The following is a 12589-nucleotide window of genomic DNA, read 5'->3' on the forward strand; positions in this document are numbered from 1 at the left end:
GTTTCATTGTGAGTGACATTTCATTGAACTGGAAATTGTTACATGGGAGGATGTTTGCTCGAGACTTTGGGGACAGCTAGGGGGATGCTTCTATTGTTAATGTTAGTGTTGCTCACGAGACGAGGCATGTTCCGTTTCGTCTCATAAAAGGAGATGGGACAAGTGAATGTTTTCGAAATGAGATGGGACAGAAGAAAATGTTCGTCTCTTATCATGGCAGGTTGGGTGATACTCAGTTGGTGGTAGTGTGTGTGTGTGTGTTGGGGGGGGGGGATCCTGCACCCCGACTTCGAATACGGCTTGTAGTTCTTCATCTTCATTGTAGCGATTAGCCAAAAGTGGGAAGAAATGTGATGTTAGAGATGATAACACTGGGGAACAAAAAAAAGATTTTATTTTGCGGCATAACGTTTAATAACAGTTTCAGCACACAAAACAGCTGTGATTGCCAATTGTATGATTGGTTCAGTTGAATTGACTCCAGTTATAAAAATAAACACACCATGGAAAATATAGGAGGTAAAATTACTCTACTCTTTTCTCGGTAATATCAAAATTTGATAATGGGCTGAAATTCCCATAATAAACTTATTTATTTATTTGTAAATTGTTGCTAGGCAACTTATGAAGCATTGCTAGGCAATATATCGGACACTCAACAAACCTTAAGGAAGAATACCAAAACATAAAAATGGTTTTAGGAGAAAAATGAATATGCTGAACATAAGTGGCTCGTGTGTGTGGATTTGAAGATGGTGATTTTTTTTTACTAGGACAGCAAAGTGGGTACACAAAGTATCCCTGTTTTCTATGTTTGTGGGATAGTCGTGCTAGAGAAAAGCAAACGATAAAAGTTTGGCCCCCAAGGGAAAATATTAGTGGGAAAAGCTAATATCATTCATGAACCGCTGATAGATAGGGACAAAATCATCCTTCCGCCACTGCATATTAAACTTGGGTTGATAAAACAATTTGTCAAGGCCTTAGATACAAGTGGTGAATTTTTCAAATATATATGCCACACTTTTCCAGGACTAAGTATTGAAAAATTGAAGGCAGGATTCTTTGACGGACCACCACAAATTCGTACACTCATAAATGATGCCAATTTTACAACTTACATGTCTTACATCGAATCTGAGGCCTCACTGAGCTTTGTGTCCGTCGTCAAAAACTTTTTGGGGAATCACAGAGCAGAAAAGTACCCCGATATAGTTGGAAATATGTTGAAAAACTTTGAGAAATTTGGAGCTAATATGAGTGTGAAGATACATTTTCTACATAGCCACATTGACAGATTCCCTGAGAACGTTGGTTGGTGATTTTAGTGAAGAACGGGGAGAAAGGTTCCATCAGGATATAAGGATAATGGAAGAAAGGTACCAGGGACGATGGGATCGCCACGTGATGGCCGACTACTGTTGGAGCTTACAGAGGGATTGTCCTCAAAAGCAATACAGCAGGAAATCGTATAGAAAACGTTTCACATAGTTTGTTACTTCATTGTGTACATATTTTCTTAATTATTTTAATCATAGGCCTATATAAATTTATTTTTATAATAATGATTGTAATCACAAAAAGAAATATTAAATTGTTGTTGGAAGTTCATTTATATGTATGTCTTATGTTTCCGCCATTTTGGTTTAGTTGCATTTATTTCATAAATTAGAGCCAATTCAGGAAATATATTATTATATCATTATTCAGCAGCATGCAATTGACATAAATTAGCTCTCAAACACTGTGCCGCAATTTCACTGTTCCCCAGTGTAAATAATAAATAATTTATAATAAATTAACCATGCGTTCTCATCGTTGCGGTTAAACAAAGTGAACGGAAAAGCGACGTAAAAGTAGGCTAAATACAAAAATTTGCAATATATATATTAACTGAAGAAAACTGTCATTTACTGCAGGAAATTGAAAAACTCACCGTACCTTTTTATACCGTATCACCTCTTATATTGCAGAAATTGGCGTGTAAACCAGTGGGTTCTAAAAGTATTATCTTAAAATTTGTGAAGAAAATATTATGACGAAAATAACTGTAATTCCAGAAAAAGCAATCCTATAACATTAAGTTCTTGCCAGTCAGAACTAACCTATGTATTCGCAATGAACAAGGCTGTTCACGTGTTCAGCCATTGACTGATACAAGGTTTGCTTTGTCACCCTAATGGGAAAACCCTCTACCGAGTGGCTGAATTATAGTAAATACTACTATACTGCTAGGGCATAATTCATCTCCAAGAAATGGGGCACAGATTTTTGCACTGGAAGTTGTAAGATACTTGTTTTACACAGTAACAAGTGAATTGTCTGTCGCTTCCGCGGCTCATGCTAAGTTGACGGGACGAGCAGAAGCCCCGCCTGCACGCATTTCTAAGTGATGACGTTAGAGGACCTCCTGTCTGTGGAGAGGACGTTTTCAAATCCGTGACGTAGTAGGTGAATTTCAGCGATGTTTGAAGGCGTGTTTCTCGAGAACCGAAACAAATATCGCCGAGATATTTTGCACATCTCATGTTTGTGTCATTATCTGTAAAATGAATGGATTTAAAACGTTTTTCATGTCAAAGTGGAAATGTCCATTGGAGATATGTGACGTTACCTTACTGCTAACGATTAGAAGTGGAGATATGTCGCTCTGACTCCAAATACAGTTCTTCGAAGGAGTTTATTTAAATAAAACTGATACGACGAATGGTGCACAACACTTGGAGAAAAGAATGCGCAATTTATGAATCTTTTAATGATCTTTGATTTACACAACAGGACTAGGGTTTGGCTTCCTGTTTGTTGTATTCTTGCTCAGGCACCTCCAAAGTGAGGTCATGTAGTCAACAAATGATTGTCCAGTGTCTTCAATTTACTCACCTGTATGCACCCATCTTGCATCTATGAGTTCTTTCTTTTCACTTAGGTCGTTGTTATTCCATGAAGTGGAACTATATATATAATCAATCCTTGGTGGAACTTCACAAGGTTAAAAAGTGAACATTGATGCAAGCTGCTAAATTAATCATTTCAGCTACCTCTGAAAAATCAATATTATAAACCTGAAACGCCCAAATTACTGCCAGAAAATAAAGTGTACAATTTTCCAACTGTAGAGATATCAAGCAGGGTTTTAAAGATCCAGGAAGCCATACATTCCAATGGGTTCTATTGGGTTCCGCAACTGGACCGGAACCTTTTTACAAGTACAATTTAAATTCGGTCCAAGTTGTGTATTGTTTCAATTCAATACGGAACTTGGACCCTATTTAAGCATCCTGAAAAAAGGTTCCTGTACCGTATTTAAATTCATCCGGAAAAGAGGTTCGTGGATCGTATTCAAATTCATCTGAAAAAAAAAAAAAAAAAGGTTCCTGGACCGCATTTAAATTGACCCGGAAAAAAGGTTCCCGGACCGAATTCAAATACGTACTTTACAGATAAAAAGGTTCTTTACGGTTCAGAACCCATTTACGCTTGCTGATTTTCTCTCCTGGACCGGAATTGAATTTATTTAAAATTCCTGGACCTTCAACAACCCTGATCACAAATTATATTCTAAGACGTAACTAGGCGAGAAAACGAAAATTACATTAGGTAAAGTTCAAAGCGATGTGCCGTACATGGGAAAGGCGCACGTGGGTGGTGGGTGACATTCAAGAACACGCCACATCGATGTTGAATCACACGCCATTCGCAAGAGGACGCGGCAGGAGAGATTTGAATAAACAACCCCTCTTATCTCCGCTAGTCCTCAGATTCCTCGCGCTTTCCCGGCAAACAAAAGAAGGCAGGTTTATGCTGACATCATCGTTCATTCGCCTGAGCGCTTTTTAAGCACTCTCAGCACACGAGTGACGCCCCACCCCCTCCCCTGAGAAAAATAAACGCTAGCGACATCTGATGTTCGGGAAAAAGTCGGAACGCACAACGGAAGCTTGTGGAGTGGACCGGATTAGGTCAAGCTTACTCAATCGTTGACTCGAGTTGACGGTTCAAATCGCAAATATGCAGCAAAATAAGAACACCATATTCATTTATACACTCCACTGGCGTACGCAGGATTGTTTTCTCAGGAGGGGCTGTAATTGTAAAGGTGGATAGGACATAGCTGCTTTGTAGGGGGCGCCATACACAATAAGATATTTCAGGTATTAAAAACTTTTCACTCGAAATATGTCAATCGGGGATCATTTTCAGTCGAGTTTATACTTGCCACTCTTCCCCAAGTTCTTCCCTGCTTTTATTTGAAAATGTGGATTTTCTCAAAATTTCGGAGGGGGTTATATCCCCTTCAGCCCCCCCCCCCCCCCGAGTACGCCAGTGTGTTGGACCCATAGACCGATGCCTTTTCTGCCTGTTTGGTAATCTAGTACTGTATATTCACGTCAGTTGCAACAGTTTTCAATAATTTATTTTTCAAATATTTCATCAGCGACCGACTTAAACTTTATTCTGCTTTGCTATTTCATCCTTTCGTTTTCTTTTAGGTATTCCGGATGGGAACTTTCTTCCCACATCGCGATCTCTACCCGACCCTACTGGTAACTGTAATATCACTACGCCATTTACCGATATCTGGATGCACCCACATACAGCAGCGGACACTAAATACGGTGGAGTAGGGACCATATCGGAAATCTCATATCGCGATATATCGTCAAGAAAATATCGTGACAGCCGATACGATACGATATTTTTTCCGTATCGTTATATCGGCGATATATCGTCTCCGCGACATATATTCTATCGCCAAATATCGTGACGATATATCGCTGACACGATCCTATCGCTAAAATATCGTGACAATATATCCCCGACACGATATATAATGCCAAAATATCGTGACTATATATCGCCGACACGATATATATCGCTAAAATATCGTGACGATATATCAACGATACAATATATATCGCTAAAATATCGTGACGATATATCGCCGACACGATATATAATGCCAAAAAATCGTAACGATATATCGCAGACACGATATATCGCCAAAGTATCGTGTCGATATATCGTCTAGTTGATATCGCCTGGGCTATATGTTTTCAATCGCCAAACACTAGTGGAGAGTCAAACCAAACGAGCAAATTGGGCCTCCCAGATGGCGCAGTGGTAACGTCGTCGCCTTTTTAACAAGGGGTCCCGAGTTCAATACCCGGTGGAGGCGATAGTAGTTTGGATCCCTCTTTAAACTGTAGGTCCAGTCCCGATTAGCCTTACTGTGCATTAAGTGGGCTTAAAACACCAAATCAATCAATCAATCAAAACGAGCAGATTGTAACGAATCGCTTGTGTCGATGCATGATGTGACAACGTTCAATGTGCATGTGTTGCCTAGTGCAAGTCTAAACGATCACTTTCGACATTAATTAAAAAGGCTTGCATAGCACGAACAATCACAGATTCGATATGAGAAATTATTTTATTCATAGCACCGTAGCTTCTAAAATCGAACTATTACGAGCCGGTTTATTTAAAATATGCAGTGTGCGGAAGGGATTCCGGGGATCCCCCCTCCGCCCGCCAACACAGAACATTTTATCCCCAGCAAAGTAAACATTTTTATCAGGGTTGTGAAAGTACCAGGAATTCTAAATAAATTCATTTCCGGTCCAGGAGAGAAAATCAGCAAGCGTAAATGGGTTCTGGACCGTAAAAAACCTTTTCATCTGTAAAGTATTTCAGTTCGGTCCAAGAACGTTTTACCAGATCATTTAAATACGGTCCAGGAACCTTTTTTCCTGATGAATTTAAATACGGTCCAGGAACCTTTTTTTCAGGCTCAATTTATATGCGGTCCAGGAACCTTTTTTCAATGAAACAATACGCAACTTGGACCGAATTTAAATTGTGCGAGAAAAAAAGGTTCCGGTCCTGCAGCGGTACCCAATAGAACCCATAGAATTTATAGGTTCCTGGACCAACAACCCTGATTTCTATCCGTGTGGTTTTTTTCACCTAGTTTATTTTATTGGCTGGTAGCATATACAAATTTGCATATCATCAAAAAATCAACCCTCTGTAATGAAATCACATATACGCCACTGAGTGGCATGAAATTAGAATGTTGTACTTCGATTGCCTACAAGAATTAGCCTTTTCCATTTATTTTTCTCACTTGTATTTACTACAATATTTTTCTTGCATAAGCGCAACGGATGGCGAGGCCCCGGCAGTGATGTGCGTCTACGCGTAAACAACGATAGTCTACATTCTACACGTAGACTATTTTATACACGTAGATTACGTAATCTATGTAAACAACATGGCGAAAGGTGATAAGTTAACAAAGGGCGCCGTGGAATTAAAACAAAATTATACTGCGTATCAGTTGCTTATGTGTGAGAAGAACTTTTCATACTCTTTCTTCCAAATTCGAACAATTTCTCACCTAGGAAGAAACCTAATATAGCTAATATTCTATATTCTAGTGTTTTATGGGGAAAAGACTAATGTTGCCTCACGACTGCCATCTGTTGTTGTCTTTTGCATACTATTTATCTTCTTCCATAGTTGATAATACAAGAGAAGAGAAATTTTGTTGTAAATAGGATTCTTTTCAGTTCGTTAGGAACCAATATAGTTGAAAATGTCCCTTTCTTTTCATGAAACCGTTAAAAATTAATTTTAATGCACTTTAGATTGTCTACGTAGTCTATGTAAACTACAACCCAATGTAATCTACGCTTATATTACGTGTAGACAACGCAAGTAGACGTAAACTTATAGTCTACGGCACATCACTGGGCCCCGGGCAGTTGCCCACTTTGCCCACCCCCTTGCTACGCCTATGTCGTGACGTAAAAGTCGTGTCAAAGTTATAAGTGCAAATTTTAAAGGAAAAAGTGATGCAAGAAACATGCTTTCTTCGTTCTCCTGTTTTGTGCATTTAGTTCGCCCCGTTATTAAACTCTTCTAATAGGGACCGCTAGGGTCGTCAAGGTCAAACTCCTGCCGACGCGTGGCAACGTCGCATGGAAGAAGTGATGCCACTTCCCCCCTCCCCTCTCCTCCCACCTCCCCATTTCCCTGATTTCGAGCTGCGGACAGCGAAGAGATTGTGTACAAAAAAAAAATGAGTGTAAGGAGATGGAAAGAAACATGTTAACTTCTGCAAGATTGTAGAACTTACTGTACTGGTTTGAGTTTGCGATTGATGCTCACTTGTTCTTTTTATGAACACGCTTATCTATCTTTCTTACTGCTCGATTTCACAGGGAAACGAACGAACTACACCACGTAAAAAAAGTGTTGACCGTCACACTGACGTCGAGCTGCACTGTCGTATCTCACAGGCCAACTTATGTAGGCCTGAGGGGCTTGAGCCCACTCCATTAATTAATGAAGAAACTCTTAAAAAGATTACCCTTAACAAGTGCGCTGCGATAATCAAACCGTCGCAGAGGTCGGCCCTTGCTAACAATGCGAGTGTTCCAACTGCGTCACCAGGAAGCTTCTTATTTTGAAACGCAAATACTTATCATTGCCACGAGCTGTCCACACTCAGGGCCGGATTAAGTCGAAATTGGGCCTCATGCGTAAAATTGATAGCATTAACTTGAAATCTTCGGTGAAGAATAAACACAACGACATTATAATTACGTCAAAGCGCAAATAATAATAGTAACTGTATAATAAGTAACGCTGTGTCTAGGCGTCCGAAATTGGGGCTCCAAATTTCATTCTAAGATTTATTTTCAGGTTAATATAGCAAAAGGAAACTGTTCAGCTTTCGGAAAATGCTCGTCTGTTTTCATCTGGCCTTATTTCAGGAATGGGCCTAATAGCTACTGCAGCATCAATAGCACTCACCTTAATCGGCGCACTGTCCACACTGATGATGGTTGCATCTAGGGATGTCCAAAGCCAGATAAAATATTATGCGGATATCGGATAATTTTCTATCCGAATATCGGATATTCTAATATCCGAATTGTCCGGATATCCCATATGTGCATTATACGGGCAGTTTATCCTTTATCCGATAACACGATATCCACATATTGTCATGTTCGTATTTCACTGTACGAATTTTCTACAATGCTTTATAAAAATAATAATAATAATAATAATAATAATACATTTTCTCTATTAAGCTGGCGAGGTTCATCGTAAGGCAGTTCTGCCACCCAACACTTGTTAATGTAATGTTACATATATGATGAAGGACCTCTCCGATGGCGCAGTGGTAGCGTCGTCGCCTTGTAATCAAGGGGTCCCGGGTTCGATACTCGGTATAGGCACATAGTGGTTCGGACCCCACTTTAAACTGTAGGTTCAGTCCCGATTAGCCTTACTGTGCACAAAGTGGACTTACAACACCAACTCAACTCAACATATACGATGAATTGCATATGGATCAATAAGTTACATGTAAAATGATACACGTATACCTGAATATAATTCACAAAATTAAATGGATACACAAATATGAAACTGCAAAAACAAAAGAAATAATAACGATGATAACAATTATAATAATAAGAATATTAACATACAGTTCTACAAAGTGAGTGATATGATCCTTCAGTACGTGCAGCGATTTTGCCATTAGTTCAATCAAATCTATACTATCCGAATGTACGGATTATCCGTTGCATCAGAAACGGATATAGGATAATTCGAAATCCGGATATTGTAGACAGCATCCCTAGTTGCATCTCTCGCCTGAGAATCGAACACAGGTCTCTTTCGTACCAGTCCGATGCCCAATCAAAAATTGAGCATTTGAAAATAGGGAGCTTTACGCTGGCTTGCAAACGCTTTTGAATTCCACTGCTTATTGCAGAAAGTCACCTGATGACCCAGAAGCCTAGGTGGGCGTGTTGTCCTTGAAGGAGCGTTCACTTATAACGGTCTTTTTCAATACTCATTGCGACTGACTTTTTTCAAAATGGTGTTACATGATGCTGTGCAAGGGTTGAGAAAGTTTTCAAAGGTCAATTACCCCGGCTTTTAACCTTGAGACGGTCTTCGAGTGCTCAACGTGGACGTAAGGCTGATTCGAGCTGAACTTGAGTTTTTAAGTCCGATTCGTGGACAGACAGGCTAACCGGGACTTCGTACCACTATGTGCCTCCACGGGGTATTTCTATCCACCGAGGTGAAATTTTGATTGCATACTTAATCGGTATCGAATTGGGGAATCCCTTCATGGACGTAACTTGGGCCCTAACTTTGGAAGGGTAAAATCGAACTTGGGACTGAACTTTCTGGGGCAGAATCAAACTTGCGACTAAACTCTCGGGGGCAGAATCAAACTTGCGACGTAACACTCGCGGGCAGAATCAAACTTGTGACTTAACTTTCTGGGGCAGAATCAAACTTGGGACTTAGCCTAACACTCGGGGGCAGAATCAAACTTGTGACTTAACTTTCTGGGGCAGAATCAAACTTGTGACTTAACTTACTGGAACAGAATGAAACTTGGGACTTAGCCTAACACTCGGGGGCAGAATCAAACTTGTGACTTAACTTTCTGCGGCAGAATCAAACTTGTGACTTAACTTTCAGGGGCAGAATCAAACTTGGGACTTAGCCTAACACTCGGGGGCAGAATCAAACTTGTGACTTAACTTTCTGGGGCAGAATCAAACTTGTGACTTAACTCTCGGGTAGTGTTGTCCACGGGACGAGACGGGACAGGCTTTTAAAAATTCGACACGAGACGAGATTGACCATGTGTCATGAGACAAACGCATAGTTTCGAGACGAGACAGCATTTCCAAGAGACTTCCACGAGACGAGACAGGCCAAAGTCTCGTCTCGTGGGCAACACTACTCTCGGGGGCAGAATCAAACTTGTGACTTAACTTTCTGGGGCAGAATCAAACTTGGGACTTAACTCTCGGGGGCAGAATCAAACTTGGGACTTAACTTTCTGGAGCAGAATCAAACTTGGGACTTAACTCTTGGGGGCAGAATCAAACTTGAGACTTAAGGAGCCAGCCAGGATCGACACGTTTTCCATCCCGTAAAAAGTCCATAACTATTTTGCTAAATAGCTTACATTTGAAAAATCATAAAATATCCTTTTTAATACTTTGCTACTCACGTCTCAGGAGGTTAAAAAAAATATCCTTAAGTTTTAAATTTAGAAGCCTGAAAATTTTGGAGGGCAAGTGTCCCCCATTGCCCCCTCGAAGTTACGCCTATGGATCCCTTGATTTTCAACATAAAATGTGGATGAAAATGTCAGTCATCCTTCTTAGTAAGAAGCTAGGTGATAATGATTTTTCTGTTTCTTGAGATTTTTTTCCATGTCTTTAAAGTCTCCTTAAGAAATGCCATCCTTTTATGTTGTAGCTAAATTCAAGAATAATTTGATTATACATCTTAAAGCTTTTATAAACCAAGAAATGATCACAAAAAATCAATCCACACTTGGTAGCTCGTCATGTATTTCATATCTGAGAAGTTGTTCAATAATGGGTCTTTGAGTTTGGAGAACCCTGCCTTAGGTGAATTAAGGTTTGATTGATTTATTGCTTTAAGTCCACTTTATGCACAGAAAGGCTAATCGGGACTGGACCTACAGTTTAAAGTGGGATCCCAACCCCTGTGTGCCTTCACCGGGTATCGAAACCGGGATCCCTTGATTACAAGGCAATGACGCTACCACTGCGCCATCGGGGAGACCCTTGTGAATTAAGGGAGAGGGGTTATCGTACCCTTTGACTTTTCATAAAAAGATGTATGAACATAAGAGTAATAATTTTATCCTTTGACATTTTAAATTAATAATTAATCTTCAATATAGGTAGTGTGGAGTAAGCTTTTCCCACTCCTCCCCCAGAACGTTGTTAATCCCTTACAATTAGATATTCTGATTTTTTAAAGTAGATCTCGTGGTTTTTCAGGGGACAATATCTCGATTTTAAAAAATCTTTCCTGGCAACACTGGTTGTGAAACCAAACCACGACTCCTCTGCTTCGTATCTCTCGTAAGGGTGTTGAAGGGGGGGGGGGGGGTGAACGGTGTCCTCCAGTCACGAGGGCCTGTCTCCCTCATTGCACATCGAGTCATTATCGCCACCAAAGTTCCTGGGTTCTAGTTCCGGCATGGGTGTTCTTTGTTAGTGCCGTCTCATCAATTTCACCCTAACATCACTCATCCTCATCGTCGCGATTAGCCAGAAATGACATAAAAGCGACGTAAAAGAACATAATTACAAAATAAAACTAAAAATAGGTTGATCCAACCAAGAACCGATTGACTACAATGCAAGTGCTCTAACCACTACGCTATCCGGGAACACCACAAATCTACATGTTTATATTCTCTAGTTTCATGATAAACCCCATAGAGGAGTTAGTGTTGTCCACGGGACGAGACGGGACAGGTTTTTAAAAATTCGAGACGAGACGAGATTTACCATGTGTCATGAGACAAACGAATATTTTCGAGACGAGACAGTATTTCCACGAGACTTCCACGAGACGAGACAGGCCAAAGTCTCGTCTCGTGGGCAACACTAAGAGGAGTGTTTAGCGAACTTGCTCCTAAACAAAGACATCCTCCCCTTTAACTTTCTGTTTAAATATCCTTACAAAAATCTCTCGTACGGCTTTGTTCCTCTTACTGAACCCCTATATCAGTATATTTCTTTGATTTCATCCGTAATTTAAGCCAATATCTGTGATTGCACCTTTGAAAATATGTCACCTACCTGCCCATCGTCTTCTCTTCTCTACGTCGCGATTTATATCCTAATATGAATAAACGACATTAAAAAATCAACTACGATTTAGAGCCGATCGTCACGATGAAAGGGTATCAGTTTTAAAATCGGTAGCCATAACATCGAATGTGTTACTTCCTTTTTCAAATTCTTCCTTTCTTCTTGGTTGTGATTATGCAACATTGTGCAAAGGAACAACTGCGGAATAGGAAAATATTGAAGGAAATAAATAAGCGCGATTAAAAAAAAAAAGTTGAATGCATACAGGTAGGTCAATCGACAACCTTTGTGAACGTCGGGTAATTTTCGCGTGACGTCAGGATCTTAAACATTTACGCTCGACTCGAGACCTGGTTCCGTTCGAGATTTTCGTAAGCATATGTACCATATGTAGCATATGATATCAGGAAAATAAATCTACTCTTCTCCGTGAGTTTTTTTTAGATATACCGAGCAGAAAGGTCATACATTTTGTTTATCGTAATTGCGAAGTTATTTAATTTGTCGTTGTATTTGTGGTTACATAAAACCAGGATAAAAGTGTTATTGAAGCCTCCGTAGCGTCGAATCGAGGTGTCAAAGTTTTATCATCACAGGTCCACTCGTGGACAGAGAAACTTTTGATTATTCGTTTCGTTCTGCACGGCATTCGATAGCTTCCGCTTTTCGCCGCCAGGTGGTAGCTCTTACAATATGGTAGTTGACGGGAGTAAGCGTTCTGTCTCCAAGAGTGGCATGAGGGGCTTAGGTGCCGCAGTGTTGCCAGGTAAGATTTTTAAAAATCGGAAGATTGTCCCCTGAAAAACCACATGAATTTCCACGGTCTGGCTTGAGGGTTCTTTGTGTCACTTCATCAATTTCATCATATCATCACTCTCTCATCTTCGCGACTAGCCAAA

This window comes from Lepisma saccharinum, chromosome 7 (assembly GCF_977018435.1).
Source record: "Lepisma saccharinum chromosome 7, izLepSacc3.1, whole genome shotgun sequence".
Lineage (NCBI taxonomy): Eukaryota > Metazoa > Arthropoda > Insecta > Zygentoma > Lepismatidae > Lepisma > Lepisma saccharinum.